General features: G+C 51.5%; 1 protein-coding gene across 1 annotated transcript in view; it reads left to right on the forward strand.

Annotated features, from left to right (window-relative positions):
* Window positions 1-1,608: 1,608 nt before the first annotated feature.
* The window catches only part of LOC133355625 (chemokine-like protein TAFA-2), a 124,957-nt gene continuing 106,603 nt past the window's right edge, over window positions 1,609-19,962 (forward strand). The window contains exon 1 of the mRNA XM_061572992.1: window positions 1,609-2,993. The gene's annotated coding sequence lies outside the window, so the exon portion shown is untranslated. The remainder of the gene's footprint in view (window positions 2,994-19,962) is intronic.

Raw genomic sequence — 19,962 nt, forward strand, 5'->3', positions numbered from 1 at the left:
TCTCGCAGTCCAACGGCCTCCGACGTATGGCTCATAACTGCATGCAGAGCTCTCCGTCATCTGCCACCGAGCACACGGCCTCCTCCATCGCCCACTGCTCCTTGAAGACCGGCACGGCATGGGTCAGCCACGCATGGCGGAACTCCAGCCCACACCCTGGCTCCGACCAGAGCGTGGAAGATGTCCACGCCGCTGGCCGGACGTTTCCCCTCCTGGGCCACGTTCCTCGCCCTGTATACAGTGTGGCGAGCTTGGCGTAGCCGACGAGCACGTTGACCAGCCCCTGAAGATGTTGGGGTCCGTCGCCCTTCGGGTATCCAAAGATGAGGACCGTCGGGGAGAAGTGGAGGCTGAACGTTAGGAGGATGTTTCTCAGGACCTTCTCTCTCTCTCTCTCGCTTGCTTGCGAATGATGCCGCGTGGTCTTTAACGTCCGCGTTGTCGGACGACGCTTTGGTAATTCTCCGTCGATGTTCGTGGTGATGATGGTGGTGATGACACAGAGCGGCTGGCTACACGAATCTAACCGTCACCATCCTTGCAGGGCAGCTCACAGGCGCAGCACGTGGCCCATTTAACATTGTGACCGATTGTGGTCTCCTGCAGAAGAAGTTCTCTCCCCTCCCCCTCCCTCTCTCCCTCCCTCCCCTCCCTCCCTCCCCCCCTCCCTCCCTTTATCCCTCCCTCCGCTCCCTCCCTCGTTCCCTCCCTCCCCTCCCTCCCTCCCTCTCTCCCTCTCTCCATCCCTCCCTCCCCTCCTTCGTTCCCTCCCTCCCCCCCTCCCTCCCCTCCCCTCCCTCCCCTCCCTTCCTCCTCCCTCCATCCCTCCCTCCCTCCCTCCCCTCGCTCCCTCCCTCCCCTCCCTCTGAGGTCGTCGTGTAAAAGGTTATGACACCGCGTTCATATTCCGATATGATCGTGTTTGATCTGCAATTCTGATACGGGCTTCTGAGACGTATTTCAACTTCACCACGATTTATTTCCCTCGGGGTGTGGGGCCGCAGCCCGCGTGAGATTACATCGGCTTCAAGTCGAGTTGTGACTTCGTCCTGGTACAACAGCGCTCGGCCTTATTGACAATGACACAAAAAGTCGGCGTCGTAGCCCCGCGCGCGTTGCCTCGCCGTGATTAAATGGGTCCGTCTCGCATTTGCAGCGCGTGTTTTTGTCGACGGACACAGGGACGTTTATTGACGTCTGCGTATGCAAGAGCCCAGTCGAGAGCGTTCAATTGCCTTCGTGCAAATTAAACACGCGTGTGCGCCCTGTGCGTGCGTGCGCGCGTGTATGCGTCTACTTACAATTCATATATGCTTCGCGCAATTACACACAATCACACGTGCACACGCAGGAGGGGCGTACAGGACCGTTATAATTGAGACGTTTGGTGCGTCTGTGTGTGCGCGCGTGTGTCTAGTCCGTCCATCATTGCGTATAATAACAACCCTGCGCTCGCCTATGATCCCACATTACCTTGGCCTGCGTCCCTTCCACCACCCATCGCCGCTCGCCCCTCCCTCTAGCCCTCCCCACACGTCTTCTGACAACCGCCTTCCCCGCTCCCTGCGACCAGCCCACCGCAAATGAGACCCAGAAACAAGGGGGAGAGTGCGTGCATTGAGGTGCGCCTGCCAGCGTGCGAGAGAGAGTGTGCGAGAGAGAGAGAGCGGGGCAAGCTGGAGAGAGAGAGCGAGCGAGAGAGAGAGAGACAGAGAGCGAGAGAGAGACAGAGAGCCAGCACGACAGCGAGACGGGACGAGCACTGCTGCGTGGAAAGCGTTAACGCTGCCCGACCGCTCAGCACCACGGACAGCGCCCGGTCGCTCAGGCTGTTGCTGTACCGTTCTTAGGCTGCTGCTGCTGCTGCTGTGTATGGTAACACAGCATCCTCATCCTGCTGCCGCTGCTGCTGCTCCTCGTCCCGTTCGCCTTCAGCGTCGTTTGGAAGCTGCTTCTTAGGCAAGAGAAGAGTTTGCATCACTTGCAATAGCATTGTAGGCGAGGAAAACTATATTTTGCTATTTTGTTGTGGTGTGTTTGTGGTGTGTGGTTTTTTCTTCTTCTATCCCCTCCTTCAAATTGGATTTTGTCGGTTGGCTTTTTGTGCTGCGTATTTGGGGAGAGCCGTGGCTCCGAGAGGTTGTGCCGAAGCGGACTGCCTCCTGCTGACCGTAACCGCCGCCGCTTTCTGCACCCGGCTAAAATCCGACGTCGCTCAACGCAACTGCAGATCCCTAAGCCTAATTAGTACGACCGCAGCAGGAGTAGTAGGAGTAATACTACGTATTATTATTATTATCGGTAGTATGTTGGTAAAACATTCCTAGCACTTCCAAGTGAACAGACTCTTCCTCGGTGCAAATGGCTAGCGCCGTCGATTATTTCGAAGAAATATTTCACTGACTAAGATACTTTGCTTGCTAAGGCGAAAATATCGTCCGGTGATTCTGAGCGGAGTTGGATATGATTATAATTATTATCACTATCCGAGTATTTTTTTAAGAATTGAATTAACTATTTTGCTCGCCCTACGATCGTTCAATCGTGCAGGCATCGCGGGTTGCTCCGATCGCATCTATTCGCGTTTGGATCCGCTGTACCGCTTCTTCATTCACCACACAAGGAGGACTCTAACACCGCCAAGTCTCTCTCTGACGCGCATACGTGTCCATTGAAGGCACGGTTGGCGACGTACGGTGTGAAAGAAGTTCAACATACATACAAAGGACGCCTTTCGCTCAATCACACAACTGCTCCTGTTCCTACCACCACGACCACAACTACGAGACTCAACACCGGGCGTGAGTGAGTGAGCGCAGAGGAGAAAGGAAAAGAGAGCCGAAGAGAGGGGGGGGGGCGGGTGTTGTTGGGGGGGGGGTGTTCGATTTGCACCGCGGTTGCATCCCTCCCCTACGTCTGCGCTACGTGGATGGGAGCCGCACCACTGCGTTTGAAGCCCATGGCAGAAGCGCTCTGCACCTCCTCGTAAGAAAGTGAGTACCGTGCTGCCCAGCGCACCGCTCATCCGCGTCGCACCCATCGGCACGGTGGCGCCTCTGACTCGCGGTCGCCTGCAAGTGCGAACGGCTGGGATGAAGGAGGAACGAGGGGTGGGAGAACGGCAGCTATCGGGACATATCTGTGCTCGTTCGCATGCTTTGCCGTGAACGCCTCTGGGTGTCAGTGTGAGCTGTAGCCCGCTGAAAGGTGGAGGAGACATGCATGTGTAAGGCGATTACGGGCCGTATCATCCAATGTTGATGATAGCTGCTGTGTGTGTGTACGTACCATCTATTTATGGAGAGCGGTGGCGCAATGGTTAGCGCACTTCACTGTTCATTCTAAAATAAACTGTTCGCGTTAAGTTTGATTGCGGGTCGTGGCACGCAATAAGCGGGCTAGTGGTATCGTGCATTTGTCGTTGGCATCCCCCCCCCGACCCCTCGCTCGACTCAGCCTTTAAACGCGTTCACGGCGCGATGCGAAAACATCGGCACTAGGGAGACAAAGGCGGCCGCGCGTCGCGGTGTCCTCACGCGCACAGCGCGCGCCGTTGTCCGCCTCACCCAATAGGCGCTCGCCAGGAGTCTTCTCCACGCGCGTATGCCGGGGGCTACACGGGGGACCTTTGGCTGCATCCTCGCAGCGCTGGTCACAAGCGCGACATTGAATGCGTTCGCGATCGTTCGGGATTCATCGACGTGTGCGTAAGTGCGTATTTACGAGCGGTCGTAATGCGCTAATGAACATATGTAATGCGTTAAATGGCTCGGATGAGCGCTACGCCCGATTAATATTTCCGTGCCCTCGTCCTCGGATACCGCCGTGCGCTCTCGCCGGCCCGAGGACCAAACTGCCGCGGGGAAATGTCGGCGTCGTTGCGACGTTGTGACGACGGCGCGCGCGCGTGCAGTCCGTGTGCACGCGCGCGCGCGCGTGTTTGCTAAGTAATGCTTCCCGAGCCTAGAAACTCATCATCGGGAGGGTGCCGCACGTTGCACCGATGGCTCTTTGAAAAGTGCTTCTTGGCACGCACGCACGCATCATCATCAATCATCATCGTCGTTATCAGCCATGGTCAATCCACTGCTGGATTGAAGACCTCCCCCACCCGCCCCCCTCCCCCGAGCTCCCAGCAACGCTCAAGCTCCTGCGATGTAATAATCTACACAGCACCCCGCACACGAACGATTTCGTCGCTCCATCTCCCCAGTGGACGTCGTCTCGGACGCGTTTCGTGCCGTTGTGCGTTTCCTGGACTCAAAGATGCGTTGATGTCTGCCGATGGTGCATCGATCAGGAAAGCCACGCATCTGCCGCGTGTTCTCTAAACGCGGACGTGTTGTCAGTGGGTGAGGGCGAGCGCGCGCGCGTGTGTGCAATGTGTGTGCGTGCAATGTGTGCATGCAATTCGGGAGCGGTGGCGCAGTGGTTAGCGCGCTGCGCTACGAAACCGGAGCCACCCGAGTTCGATCCCCGCTCGCGATCAGTGGCGCATATTTGAACCGTTCTTGAGCCTCCTCTAGGTCGACTCGGACCTTGGATGAGTACCTGGTGCGATGTGTAAACATCGGCACTGGGAAGACAAAGGCGGTTAGGGCGTGGTGTTGACCACCCACCCCTTCGTGTACCGTGCTGGCTGTCATAGGTGCTCGCTCACAGCACTTGCCCCAACAGTCTGTTTAAGGCTGTCGGGGGTTTCTTTGCCTTTGTAGGTATGTAAGTATGCGTCTGTGAGTATGCATGTATGAAAAGCGATAAAAAAACTTTTTTGGATGATGGGGCTTAATGAATCGTGCTTAGATTTATGAATATATTTACATGAAGCCCTGCCTATTATTAGAGTCGTTCGTGTTAGTGTAATAGTCGTTAATGTGTGTAATGTATGTAATGGGGTTTCTCAAGCAGCCTTACATGAGCTCAGCGTGCCGATGTTTTTTTTTTGTAATTGCACTCTCTTACCACTTAGCCAGCCGTCTTATATGCAAGTGACATATTACTAGCATCCTGTTTATGCCTGCCTCAAGGCAGGCTCGATCTCAGTTCAGGATAACTACGCGTATATTGAACACACTGAGATCCAATTCACGCACATTTCTTCCTATCTACACGTGTGCATCTGTGTGCGTGGGGGAGGGGAGTGGGGAGCAGTGGATACGAACTCTGCATCGCGGGTTCGATTCCGGCTCACGGTAAACACCTGTGACGATTTTCTGAACTGGTCCTGGGCCTCTCCTAGGTCGACTCAGCCTCAAACGAGTACCTGGTGCGGTGTGTAATCATCGCCACTGGGGAGACAAAGGCGGCCGGGCGTGGTGATAGACATTCTCCTCCCTTCCCTACTCGTGCTCCTTGCCGGCCTCATTCATAGGTGCTCGCGCATCGCACCTGTCCTGCTAAGAGGCGACACAGGAGAGATCGTTCTCTCTCTCTTCTCAACAGGGAGTCGTGTAAGATGCATCCTTTACCAACATTGCCACGACCCAGACAGGGAGGGAGAGAGGAGCTGCTCCACGTCGGCGTGCTTTGTCTAAATCGCTCGGACTGGCCCTCACTCTCATCTGCTTTGAGTCCTGCAGTCCGTTTAATGCGTAATAAAAACGTGGCCTTGAGACCCCGAGGTAGAGCTCTCTCATCATCCCCACCCACCCACCCACCCACCCCCTCCTCCTACTCCTCCTCTCTCCCCAACTGTCGCGGCCGGAATATCCACCCAAGGGGCTTAGTTGTGTAAGAGCGTGGTTTGGGATTATCTGGTCAAACAACAGCGGGTCACATCGGGCAATGCACATTTGTATTCTTACGTACAATCTGCCATCGTATGCCCTTTATATATATATATGAGATTTGAGAACCAGTAATTATGTTCACGCTCTTTATACCCAATTCAACGTGAAGCTAATTTAGATTTTTTTGCACGAATACGACCAATTTGTTGTTGTTGTTGTTGTTTAATTTGAATATTTGGCGTGATGTCACAGCTGCGATTCACTGAGAGGCAGTCTCATCAAAGGGGATTAGCGTGGCTTTGAGGGGACATTCATAGGTTGGCTCTGCAACGCAGAGAGGATGCATGCACTCGAGAGCAACTGGGAGGTCAGACAGACGAGAAGTGACATTCAAATCGTCGTCATTGTCACCATCCCGTAAAGCAGATATCAATAATCACAACTCCATTCTGTCTCTCTGCCACGTAAATTATTATTATTATTCCTACGAGGAAATGCGAGCCTTTGGGATAATGAATGAATTAATGCGATGGATGAATCAATGAACGAATGTCAATTGAATGAATATATATTTTAAATATACTTGTTTAATGGTAACACAAACGAGTCACACCCCTCCCCCCCCCCAGCGGTCGAGACACTGACAATCCAGACACCAACACTCGAGACACCACTGACAATCCAGAGCTATCTCGCGGAAAAGACTAGAATCCACAAGCGCTGTAGACACAGCCCCCCCCCCTCCCTCCCCCGGTTCAACGACCTGGCTGCTCGTCTCAGCTATCCAAACGGACAGATCGACGCGTTCGAGACGAATACCTTTTATTTTGTTTTAAATATCGCGCCGTGCAACTTATCGGTAATTTAAGAGTGCACCCCCCCCCCCCCCACAACAGACTTGCGCCGAGAAATTTACGCGTCTGAGATCTGACCGCGGGTTGCCCACAGATAAGGCGGGACGGACTGCGAGGAACGGGCGATGCTGTTTTTATGTTTGAGCAGCCCGTGTCATTGCGAGCACCACCACCACACACACAGACAGAGAGAAAGAGATACGACCTCAGTTTACGTAACAGTGGCGAAGCCCGACGGCCGCTGCATTGGCAATGAGGAGTCTCTCCCTTCGATGTCGTATCTCTCTCCCCACTCACTCACCCACTCACCCACCCACTCCCTAAACTCCGCGCTGAGAGGGTTGGCAGAGCTGCGCGTGGAGTGGATGCGACGCGCGGATGGATACGCGGCCCCTTTAAAAAAAATTCTAAGCGCAGAAAATCAGTATTCCATCGCAGCTTTGCGACGTAGAGAGGAGAAACCTCTACGATTGCGCACCCACCCACCCACACACGCACGCACACACCACCCTGCCTCCCGCGGAACATGGGATGTTCCAAATTGAATGTTTCAATGTCTCACAGCTGCGCGATGTTAACGCATGCCATGGGCTGGTAGAAGTTGAACGGGTGTATTCGGGTCATTTTTTTTTGGTTTTCGTGTTCAAGATATGCTAAACTATTAACTAGTTTAAATTTTACAAGCTAAGGTGCAATTAGCTATATTAAGCTTTTTTTCAAGAAGCGACCTGCCCACAGATGATATCTCAACGCAGTTGCTCGTTATCACGTGGACATTTATAGCAGCCAAACACTCAAAACGCGCCTGGATTCTGAACGTGGATGGGGAAAAACCCGGGACGACCCGGGGCAATATCCACACGACCACGGGGAGAGAGAGGAAGGAGGAAGACACGCAAACTCATAATACACAGCAGGCGTCAGGGGTCGCGATCGATTCCAAGCCCTCCTGTATACCAGGCGAGGTGGTTAACATCTAGTTTCTTAACACCCCCTCCTCGTCCCCCCCCCCTCCGTCCGCCCCCCCCCCCCCTCATAGGTGCTCTACAGCGTTTTATCTTTATTCCTGAAATGGAGTGTTTCTTGTTGCAATCTTCTGCGGACAAATAGAGCGACTGTCCACAGATATCCTCAGGATATGTTTCTTCCAGCCGACGAAAGGTCTGTCGGAATGGAACGGGCACTGTTCTTCAGTTTCAGTTTCATTTATTTGGTATAGCCCTGTGAGCCATTCGGCTCTTGAATCGGGTGCAACCGCAACAAACAAAAAATAAAAACATGAACAAGAAAACATCTTAAAGTGACTATGCGCAAACAGAAAAATCCAGGAAAAAACTGCAAAGTCTTCCCCGAGCTGTTGCATGGACGACGGGGAGTTTGGGTCTCCCACCCTCGGCCAGATACGCAACAGTCCCGCACCTCCGATGAGCAGCGTTGGTTTACGTACGGCGCGAAAGAAGTTCAACATACATTGCGTGCGTCCAGCAATGGGTCACGCGTCTCACCATCGCCGTCATCATCGTCGCGTCATCGTCGATCCACTGCTGGATGAAGTTCTCCCCTAGCTCGTCGCCACCCATCGCGATCTTGCAATATGGAAATCCGCCGAGCACCTTGACGCGAGCTCGTGTGAGCTGGACGCGTCGCCAGAAGAATGGACGATGATGATGACGATGATGACGACAATGATGATGATGACGATGATGACGATGACGATGATGACGATGATGATGATGACGATGACGACGATGACGATGATGACGATGATGATGACGATGATGATGACGATGATGATGATGACGATGATGACGATGATGATGACGATAATGACGACAATGATGATGATGACGATGATGACGATGACGATGATGACGATGATGATGATGACGATGACGACGATGACGATAATGACGATGATGATGACGATGATGATGACGACGATGATGACGATGATGATGATGACGATGATGATGACAATGATGATGACGATGATGATGACGATGATGACGATGATGACGATGATAATGACGATGATGATGACGATGATGACGATGATGATGACGATAATGATGATGACGATGATGACGATGATGATGATGACGATGATGATGACAATGATGATGATAACGATGATGATGACGATGATGATGACGATGATGATGATGATGACGATGATGATGACAATGATGATGATGACGATGATGATGACGATGATGATGACGATGATGATGATGACGATGATGATGACGATGATGATGATGACGATGATGATGATGATGATGACGATGATGATGACGATGATGATGATGATGACAATGATGACGATGATGATGACAATGATGATAATAACGATGATGATGACGATGATGATGACGATGATGATGATGATGACGATGATGATGACAATGATGATGATGACGATGATGATGACGATGATGATGACGATGATGATGATGACGATGATGATGACGATGATGATGATGACGATGATGATGACGATGATGATGATGACGATGATGATGACGATGATGATGATGATGACAATGATGACGATGATGACGACGATGATGATGACGATGATTGCCCGGCGCGTCCCATTCCTCGGCCACCACTTTGCCATCGTCCTCAAGCTGTCGGTCACAATCGCCTTCTCGCCAGGACACGTGCCCTCCCCCAGCCCCCACTCACTCGCTTCTATTAACCATTTGGATCGCGTGCTCAACTTGTTCCGTGTCTATATATATAATATTATATCTATATCCTGTCTCGTGTATATATTTTTTACAGTAATGTCACGCGTTCGTCTTGCTCTCTTGTCGTTAATCACAGAGCGTGCATCTCGCCGTGCTTCTGTGCACACTCATCAAGTTTTCCTTCCGGTTTCATTCCTTCACGGCCCGTACCTATGTACAGTACGTATGTTGAACTTCATTCGCACCGTACGTAGCCGACCGTGCCAATCGGAGGTGCGTATATCTGGACGGGTCGTGCCATTTTCTTGGCTGTTGCTCCCAGCAGCGGGAAGATCTCACAGGTGTCACGACGCCTGCTAACTGAGCGCGAGGTTTGCGAGCGCGTGGTGAATTGTACGCGGCCAACTCCCGCCCATCGGAGATGCGAGGTAGGAGAGACGTGGGAGGAGACGGCTCAAGGCGAGAAGGTCCGCAGCCGGCCCTGCGATCCCTCGCTCTCACGCCACGGCTGGTGGAAGCGCCTTCACTCGGAGCGAGCGCTCTGGAGGCCCCTTATCCCCCCACGAGGGTTCACCATTGCGTCAGCCCAGTCAGACAACGTTGGTCACACGGGAAGAGGCAGGAGCAGCCCACACTTCACCCCGCCGTTGTTTCAACTGAACCCGACTGGGCCCTCCCGTTGCGGTGATCATCCATTGCAGCAGGGCACGTGGACGCACAGCTGGACGAACGGACAGAGATCGCTGCACATATATTGGAGCACTCGCTGGGATTAGCAGGAGGCGAGAGTTGCTGTACGTGACGGCGGCGTTTTCGGTTTTGTTCTCCCCGCGCCTACGATGAGCGCGGTTGGCTTCGTACGGTGCGAAAGAAGTTCAACACACGTGCGCACGTACATACAGCAAGGAAATGTCATTCAATGCCACCGTGGAGCTGAGAAGCGCTGACGGTTACAGCGATTATCGCAATCACATTAAAATAGCCCGCTTCCTTAACTTCCCGTTTTTTTTCCCGATGTAAGAAGACGTTTTCTGCTTTAACAATGCCATCTGCTCGAAACTCGCGAGGTTGATTGCAACTCAGTGAGTCGTCAAGCGAAAATCTGCTCAAAAGATTTTTTTTCCGGGCTTTTTTTTAATGGCATCGTTGGCAACGCGGCCGAGACAATGAACCTCAGAGCGAGTTGACGCTCGGAGGCCGCCGCCGCTGCTGCTCAGCGTTTGTGCCTCTCTCTTCCCTCCCCAAGGACTCAAGCATAACAGCTCAGAAGCGTCGCTTCGCTATACCAGACGCTCTCCCCCACCCCCCACTCCCCCCGGGGATAACAAGACAATCTGGTGAATTATATCATCCTATTATTATGAACAAAAATAGAAAAAGGTTTGCTGGCTGGCTGGCTGACTGACCGGTTGGTTGGGACGGCGTCACGTCCAAGGGACTTGCGCGTTGCTAGTATATCGATACAACAACAACATTATTAATATTAATAATACACATGGACAGCCTGCTGTCAAGCCATTGCTGAATGAAGGGCTGCCCCAGGCACGTGTCGGTTATGGGGGTGGCGGGGGGGGATGGGTGGCCATACTTCGCTGCGCCGGTCAGTGCGTGTTGGTGAAAGGGTCAGCCCCGTGGACTGTGGTTGGTATATACACACTCACGCATACTATGTTGGCGTTGTTGTAACGTTTAATAGCAATGCTATCGTTAAGTTCGGTTGTTTTTTGTTATAAATTATAGGTCAGTGCGGGTTAGCAAATGGGGAGCCAGGGACCGGTTCGGTACCAATGATCACTCGCCGCTGACCTTCGACTTGGTGTGAGCATCTCGCTCAGGTGGCCGAGTCGCAGTGCAGGTGTCTGTGCCCTGCGCCGCAGCTCAGCGACTCACGCAGTCACACCAAACCCACCCACCCCACCCAACCCCGCCACCCCCCCCACCCACCCCAACACCCCACCCACCCCTCACCCCCACCCACCCCACCCACCCCTCACCCCCACTCACCCTCCCCACCCCTCACCCCCACCCACCACACCCACCTCACCCACCCAATCCCGCCACCCCCCACCCACCCCAACACCCACCCACCCCTCACCCCCACGCACCACACCCACCCACCACACCCACCGACCCCACCAACCCCCCCACCCCACTCCACCCCCACCGCACCCCATTCCACCCACCCCCCCCACCCACCCCCCACCCCCCCACTCCACCCACACAACCCCGCCACCTCCCCACCGACCCCTCACCCCCACCCCACACCCCCACCCCACTCTACCCCTCCACCACCCCCACCCTCCGACCCCACCTCACCCACCCCACCCAACCCACCACCCCACCCCACCCACCCCTCCACCCCACCACCCCACCCACCCCACACGCTCCAAACGATTACAAACCACGCCGTTGGCAGACGGGAGTGACATCTGTGACATCTGTTCACATGCATTTGGTCGAGTACACAGCGGTTCTTAACCTTTACCGCAGCCTCTTGCACCCCTTTGGTTCTCAATGGTAAACAAAACAAAGCGTGTATAATGTTCATAGACACGTAGGTTTCATTAAACTAAGTGGTCGTGCTTACGTGCCCGTGGTTAACTTGCGTGTCGATGATTTACCTTTTTAAAAAATCCGGCATGTCTCGCACCCCCAGAGAGTGGGGAGTGGTGGTGTAGCGGTTAGCGCTACCTGCGCTACGAACCTGGCCACCCCGGTTCAAATCCTGCTCACGGCCAACACCGGTGACGAATATCTGAACCGGTCCTGGGCCTCCCCTAGGTCGACTCAGCCTCAAATGAGTACCTGGTGCGATGTGTAAACATTGCCACTGGGGAGACAAAGGCGGCCGGGCGTGGTGTTGGCCACCCACCCCCTCGTGTGCCGTGCCGGCCTTCATAGGTGCTCGCTAACAGCACTTGCCCCTACAGTCTGTTAAGGCTATACAGGGGATCTTTGTCTTGTGGTTAACTTGCGTGTCGATGATTTACCTTTTTAAAAAATCCGGCGTGTCTCGCACCCCCAGGAGGTGCGTGCCCCCCAGGTTAAGAACCACTGCTCGAGTATTTCGTTCACGTCAAGTTGGGGCAGTAAGGACCGGTTCAGATGTCGCTCGCCACTGACGTGCGCCTTGCCTTTGGACATCCGCTAAAAAGATCTTTAAAGCTCATCGGATTCCTCCCGTGCAAATAAACACTCTGACTCCGCTTCATCACTGCCCAGTCAACTCTGCCCCACAGGCACGGTTCGGCTACGGCGGGTGCAGCGTACGGACTTCGTATGTATGTATACTGGAAGAATGCAGTACAGATATGTAGTGAGAGACTCCCGAGACACGCCGAGTAGAAGGCTTCTTATTTATTAAGAGCACACTGGGCGATACACTTCGTAACGCAGCTACACACACAGGCGATCCTAACACTCACAGCCCAATCGCCGGCATACAACTACGCAGCTGTACGACTCGCGTGGTGACAGCGGCAGATCAACGAAGAGATGACTACAGGTAGCGACGCAGCCAGGACCCAGAACTCCAAACAGCACCGAACCTCTGGTCTGCGTCTCCTTATATCTGCCCCGGTGCGGCCAAGCCCCCACCTCTGGGCACGCCCCCTTTCCAGAACCTTCGAGCCGGTTCCCGGAGCTTCTCGACTGACTCCGCCTTTCACCTTTACCCCAGATACGCCCCCCCCCCCTTATAATAAGGCATTACGTAATGCACCCATAGCTGCAATTACCACTCCAAGCCGCCAGGTGTCACCCTGGCATTACACATACAACAACAACGCAGCTCCTTACGAGCATGAGCACTGACATGGGGGCATGTCACCCACTGGTGGTTTTGAGTCAAGGATGGAAATTTCACATTACTATGGCGGTGGATAATATCTCTATAAGACAATCACTGCTGACTCTCCCAACACCACCCACCCCCCCCCCCCCCGTTAGCCTCTCCATCCTCAGAGTGATGCCGATGTTGATGACCATGGATTATTGCTGCTTATGATGATGACATTAAAGGTGATGGGTCTGAGTTGCCCCTGCGCTGAGAGATTCTAGCTCACCATCTTTGCAGTTGGGAGCCTGAATCTTGATTCATCACATTTATCAAATACATTCCCCAGCCGCAACCATCTATTAACGCTGCCTTGTAACAGAAGAAAAAATAATAATATATATAGCAGACTGACCATTACTGGCCATAGCCCTCTGCAGTGCAGAAGCAGAGATAAAACAGATGTATTGATTATACCTCCAACTGCATAGCTGTCCAACTATAAAGTCACTGCCCTCTCTCCCTCCTCTAAAGAAGGCTTATTGCCCATAACGTCAGCCTATTTTATCGTTACAACGCAGTGCTGTGGAGTGATGGCGCGGTGGTCAGAGCACTGCGCCTTGAACCCGGTGACCTGAGTTTGAGACCCGTCCACTGCTAACAATCGGGTCATGAGACCTAGGCGCCTCGCTTGACCAAACCGCGGTGACGGGCGTGGTGAAGTATGGTCACAATAATCCCTACGACCGACACAGTGTGGGGGGGGGGGGGGGCCTTCGTCCGGCTGTAACTGCACCGGTGATCCGTCAATGCGTACCCGTGAACTTATGAAACGTGTACGACACGTGTCCGTCACGTGTCCATTCGTGGAGCATGCTGGTAATTGTATACGGCACGTGTTCAAGGTCGGGCCCAAGGGCCCCACCACCCAACCAAACACCATCTCACTTCGTACTTGCGCACAAGTCAGTGCAGTGACGTCGCCGCCACAGTGCTAGAACGACACTCTAGACCATCACTTTGAATAATAATAATAATTATTATTTTTATTATTTTCCCCCTCTCTTAACTAAGTTTTTAAACCCTGTGCCGGACAACTCGGGGACACACAACCGAGGCATGATACAAAATAAAAGCGTCATTAGACCTCCTTTGCCAGTACCAAAATATAATAATATGGGTTTTCCCCTTTTTCTGGCAACAAAACTGAAACCGTTTTACAAGGATTCATGTCTGCATTAACCACAATACTTGTCAAAATGCAAACAAAAAACATACTATGAATATATATGCATTGTCCTTGAAACTGATTGGTCCACACCAAGGGACGGCTTTCTTTTGAGCCTCGACCCAATTGGTGCTCGACCAGAGGACGCCAAAATAAAAGCGTTTTTTAGTGTGGTTTAATTCTCCTTAGAATAATATACACACCACATTTTAGGCTGCTAAAGAGACGATAATAAACATGGCTTGATTGTAAATACAGTAACGTTTTTTGTACTGAATGAAACAAAGTGATTGCAGTGTCTGCTCGAGTGTGCCCTTCCCACACAATATCAAGCCAGGTGGCTCAACGGTGGCAATCGCAACGTTTAAATCTGCACCTGACAAGAAAACCCATCATGAGAAACAGCAAAAAAAAAAGCGCAGGCCTGAATACACAAAAAAATCCATGAGTTTCAAACGAAACGTGGCAAAAGGCACTCATCAACAGCGCATTACGCAAAACATCGTCATCATTTCATCATGGTGATCTTAGACCACAATTCACTTATTCAGGAAATGCAAAATTTTTGTTTTTGGAAATGCCCTTGCTTTTCACGCATTGTGTCTTATTTGAAAAAATAAGGACGCGAGTTCAAATCTTGGTTCGGGATTAACTCAGTCCAGTATTCCTCGGAGGTCACGGGTCGTTAAAATAAGTACCATTTTGTGCGTGGAGTCAACGGTGGCATTCTACGGACAGACTTGGCACCGTCATAGGAATGTTGACTTTCCACCACTGGCGCGGAGCTGTTAACAGGCGATCAGAATCAACGCTTCGATGCTCATTTGAGCAGGAAATGACTTTTATAGTTGTTGTTGTAACCCCTCAAAATTGCGTTAGAGCAGAAGCCGGATATAAGCACGTTTCCTATGAAAATGGCCACGCGTGTGCTTATATCCACAGCGAGATCGCATCAGAGTTTCCCCTTTGCCTTCTCCCTTCAGCGCAATGCAAGTTAATTATTCGTGTGTTTTGTTGTTGTTGTGATTCTGCGTTGGCTACGTGGTGCAACAAGCACAATGAACCCACCGCTTCAAGAACACGTTTGCCAATAAAGCTGCCGCATGGCCTTACGTGCAAACAATTAAAGATAGCACGCGACCTATCGGGCAGTGAGCCCTTCTTCATTATCGCGCGAGTAGAGATTAAAACACCGTTGTTGTTGTTGTTGTTAAAATGCAATTCTCATCAAGGCCCGTTGTGTAAACAAGTGCAGCCTTCCAACTCGTGTCATTCACTCGGTGTCACGTGGCCTCCCTCGTTGCGGGCTTGGAAAATGGTGCCCGCCGCCTGAAATGTGATCCGTTTTGTATTGTTCCTTTTAAGGCCACGGGCGCCTTTTGACAAATGCGTTGGGTTTCGTGTGATACAAGGACGTGTTGCTTTGTACGAGATCTGTGATTATGCAAGGTGTGCTTATTTTCAGTTCCTACGACTGTGTAAGTGCTATGAAATATAATCAAAGCGATTCCAGGCTGGGATAACGCGCGTTTCGTTACGACCACGATATTTGACATTTCGTTCCGTTGTCTCTCTCCGAGAGCGACAGGGTCGTTTTTAATGAACGGCAAACATGAAACCTCGTTGTAAGTAGTGTAAATCATCCCACAACCAAATATCCTCACCATTGATTGTCAGGTTTAATGTAGCACACGGGGGCTGACAAGTTAAATGAACAATTAATGCATCAAATTTCGATTTAAAGCTTTCGTGACTGCAGGGATTCATATTCTTAGTTCTTTCGGTAAAGTCACGTAGAAGAGAAATAATGAAATAATAAAAATAATTAAATAAAATTCTCACGACGTTTCGGCCACAACGCAAGCAGCCGTCTTCAGGTGAAGAAACAGAGCTGTCTTTTCGACAGCTCAGTGTATTCACCTCGTCGTGAGAATTTTATTTTATTATGTTTTATTTTAATTATTTTATTATTTCCCTTCTACGTGACTTTACTGAAAGGACCAAGAATATAAATTAATGCATCATTATTTCATTCGCGCCTTGCCATGCGGTGAATTTTTATTTTTTTTAAATGCAACTAAATCGTTTTGGATCTCGGCCCTGTGCGCGCGAAAAATGTTATAAGGATCCTAACGGGAAATGCCACGACCTTTCAGCTACCGGGCTACGATGGCGCATTTTCGAACCGCAGTGCCTTGTGGTGTCTTTTTTTTCGCCAAGGTGGCTAGGAGATGTTAACTACCTCGCCTAATATACATGAGGTCGTTGGTTTGATCGCGACCAAGTCGCCTGCTGCTGTATATTTATAGTTTGCGTGTCTCTCTCTCTCCCCTGTAGTCGCGTGGATTTTTCTCCGGGTCCTCTGGTTTGTTTTTCTCCCCTCCACATTTAGAATCGGCATCACGCGTTTAGGGTATTTGGCCGCTGCTCTGCATCTCCACACGATGAGCAACTTTGTTGAGCCATCATTTGCGGTCGCCCGGTGGCTCCTGAATAAGAAGCTAAACAGCTCAGTGGGCTTTACCTGGTTGACATAAAAAAAAATAGGTTCGTTTTCGTTTATTTACTTTTTGTAATTAGCTTACCTTTGCACTCCTATCGTGTTATTTTTGTATTGTCTGTTGCTGTGACTGTCTGACCCCATGCCCCTACTGGGCATCTGTGAAAAGAGCTTCATAGCTCATCGTATTTCTCCGGGATAAATGCAGATTCTGATCACACACACACACAAAGGGGGGGGGGGACTGTAAGACATGATATGCCTGTGAAACAAAGAGCAAAGAGGAACGAGGACGAAAGCAGTACAGAAAGTAGGTTACTGCTCTCTACCCGCCCTCGGGTTGAGTGTATCCATCCCCTCATCTCCAGTTGTCTGATTCTCCAGGCAATTATTTTATTATTTACCAGGCAAAGGCCCATCGAGCTATGTGGCCCTTTTTCGGGAGCGACCTGGCCACAAATAATATCTCAAAGAAGTGGCTCATCACGTGGACATTTATAGCAGCCAAATACTCTAAACCCATGGTGATTGAACGGTATTTTTTTACAGTTATTACACCCGCAGTATTAACCAGGGGCGGCCGCTGGATTCGAACCACGAACCTCTGCAACGAGCGGCGATCGCGCCAGCCGCTGAGACGCTTCACCGCGCTGATCGTCACCCCGGACCCACACTCATTTGTTTTCCAATGCTGTACGTGAGTTCCAGATATACTTGCACATATCGAATGGCTACCTACACGTATATGTGTAATGGGGAGGATTATTATTGCTATACTTAGCACACTGACCTATGAATCCGTCGACCTGAGTTCGATTCCCAGATATGGCCTACAGGTTCTATACCGTACCCTCTCATCTTCACCAACGCGCGCTGACCAGAGTGGTGAAGTATGATCAAAGTAAAGCCTCATGACTGGCGCGACATGGAGAGTTCATTTATCCGTTGGTGGATTGACAATTGGCTGCAGGTTTCACTCGTAGCGTACTGCCTGCAATGTTGCTGTGAGTGCTTACTTTTTGTCCTGAAAACTTTTAAAGCAATCGCGACAGCTTCATCGCATTGCTAATAAACAAGCGGCACACACTCGCCAACACGATTTAAATGATTGAAAATACAAAAAATAATAATACAGAAGTCACCCCGCAGCTATTCGTTTCAAACACAAGGCCGTGGGGCTGAAAAGTTAATGAATTTAATTGATTAAATGGACACGTCCATATTTCATTAATGTCTCTTTTCTTTTGCGAAAACGGCGAGCAATCCAATATATTCGTATTACTCCGGTAACGAATCCTATACAGCGATGGAGAAAAGTCAGATTCAATATGATTCTGATGGGGAGAGCGGGGATGGAGGAGAGTTGTAATACCCAAGTGGGCTTTATAATACTTTTTTTCATTTACTATCTATTTTCTTTCGTCTTCTGAATAACAAGGAACGCGCTGTTGCCAAGTGAGCCATTGGTGCACATACAAACTGTGTTTCTGAAACATAAGTCATAGGTTGGTAGCGCTCGCTGATTAAAAACTTTTCTTTTGTGGGGGACATTGGAATTATACTGGTAGGAACCTCCTGGTTACACCAGCCCACAGGGGATTATTGTGTCCGTTGTGCAGGGAGGGGCTGGGTGGAGAGGGTGGGGCTGGGTGGGGAGGGTGGGGAGGGGCTGGGTGGGGAGGGGCTGGGTGGAGAGGGTGGGGAGGGGCTGGATGGCGAGAGTTTGGGCTGGGTGGGAGGGTGGGGAGGGGCTGGTGGGGAGGGTGGGGCTGGGTGGGGAGGGGAGGGTGGGGAGGGCTCGGTGGGGAGGGTGGGGTTGGGCTGGGTGGGGAGGGTGGGGCTGGGCTGGGTGGGGAGGGGCTGGGTGGAGAGGGTGGGGAGGGGCTGGATGGCGAGAGTTTGGGGCTGGGTGGGGAGGGTGGGGAGGGGCTGGGTGGGGAGGTGGGGCTGGGTGGGGAGGGGAGGGTGGGGAGGGGCTCGGTGGGGAGGGTGGGGTGGGGCTGGGTGGGGAGGGTGGGGCTGGGTGGAGGGTGGGAGGGGTGGGGCTGGGTGGGGAGGGGCTGGTCACCCCGTGGTGCCCTTATAAAACCCAACGTTTAACCTACTCACGCCGGCTTGTGCCCGCCCTCACAGTCGGGCATATTTGCGGAATACACCACGCCGCCGTTGACCGAGCAACTCAACGTTCCTACCAGCTCCCTCCGCAGGAATGTGTTTTTGTCGCGCGTATGGCTCTGTACAGCAGTACAGCGACTCGTAAGTCCACGTGAAGCCCCGTCAGCCAATGTACAGCCTCGGGGGAGCACGCTGAATGGGAGGGGGGAGATCGAGATGTTATCTCCCTTGCCTGGTATGCAGTAGGTCGTGGGTTCGATCTCGATCATGACGATGCCTATATATTTGGAGTTTGCATGTCTCTCTCTCTCTCCCTTCTCGTGGTCGCGTGGATTTTTTTTCCTCCGGGTCCTCCGGTTTTTCCCTCCACGTTTAGAAACGTGCGCTCGGAGTATTTGTCTGCTATGCATTTCCACACGATGATAAGCCACTTCGTTGGGCTATCATTTGTGGCCAAGTCACTTCTGAAAAAAATAGCTATTTGGCTCACGTGGGACTTCCCTGGTAACATTCAAATAAAGTTTGCGTTTGTTAAAATGTCCCTTGGACTCGGCAGTATTTTATCGTGAAAAAAATGTACCCGTAAAAACAAAGTTTTTCACTATAAATCCTTTATATGCGTGGCATCGGTTTTATTTTATTATTCATTTCTGTTTTTCTTGAGTAAGAGTTTCATTTTGATCACATTGGTATTTTAAATTAAAATATTTTTTTTTCCCTAAAAAGTGGAAAATTTTGGAAAAAATGTTTCATGAAAATAAATTGTCACGCACAACGAGTCTGTGTGCAAAATGTCAGCTCGATTGGATCACGGGAAGTGGGTTAAAAAACGACCGAAAGATTTGCACGGTCGTAAGCAAGCAAGTGAACTTAATATAAATGATTAAAAAAAAAGGGTAGGAGGGGGGGAGGGTTGTGGGAGGGTTGGGGGAGGGGGTGATGCTGCGGTAGTTCGAGGGGGGGGGGGGGTCATTGGACGGACGTGACAGCTCCAGGTGAGCAGCACGGTGACTCCCGCGCGCTCATTGAGATGCAGCCCTTCGAAGCGCGCCACTGCCACGACCATTG

Source organism: Lethenteron reissneri, chromosome 51 (assembly GCF_015708825.2).
Source record: "Lethenteron reissneri isolate LAM-NWPU_2019-01 chromosome 51, ASM1570882v1, whole genome shotgun sequence".
NCBI lineage: Eukaryota > Metazoa > Chordata > Hyperoartia > Petromyzontiformes > Petromyzontidae > Lethenteron > Lethenteron reissneri.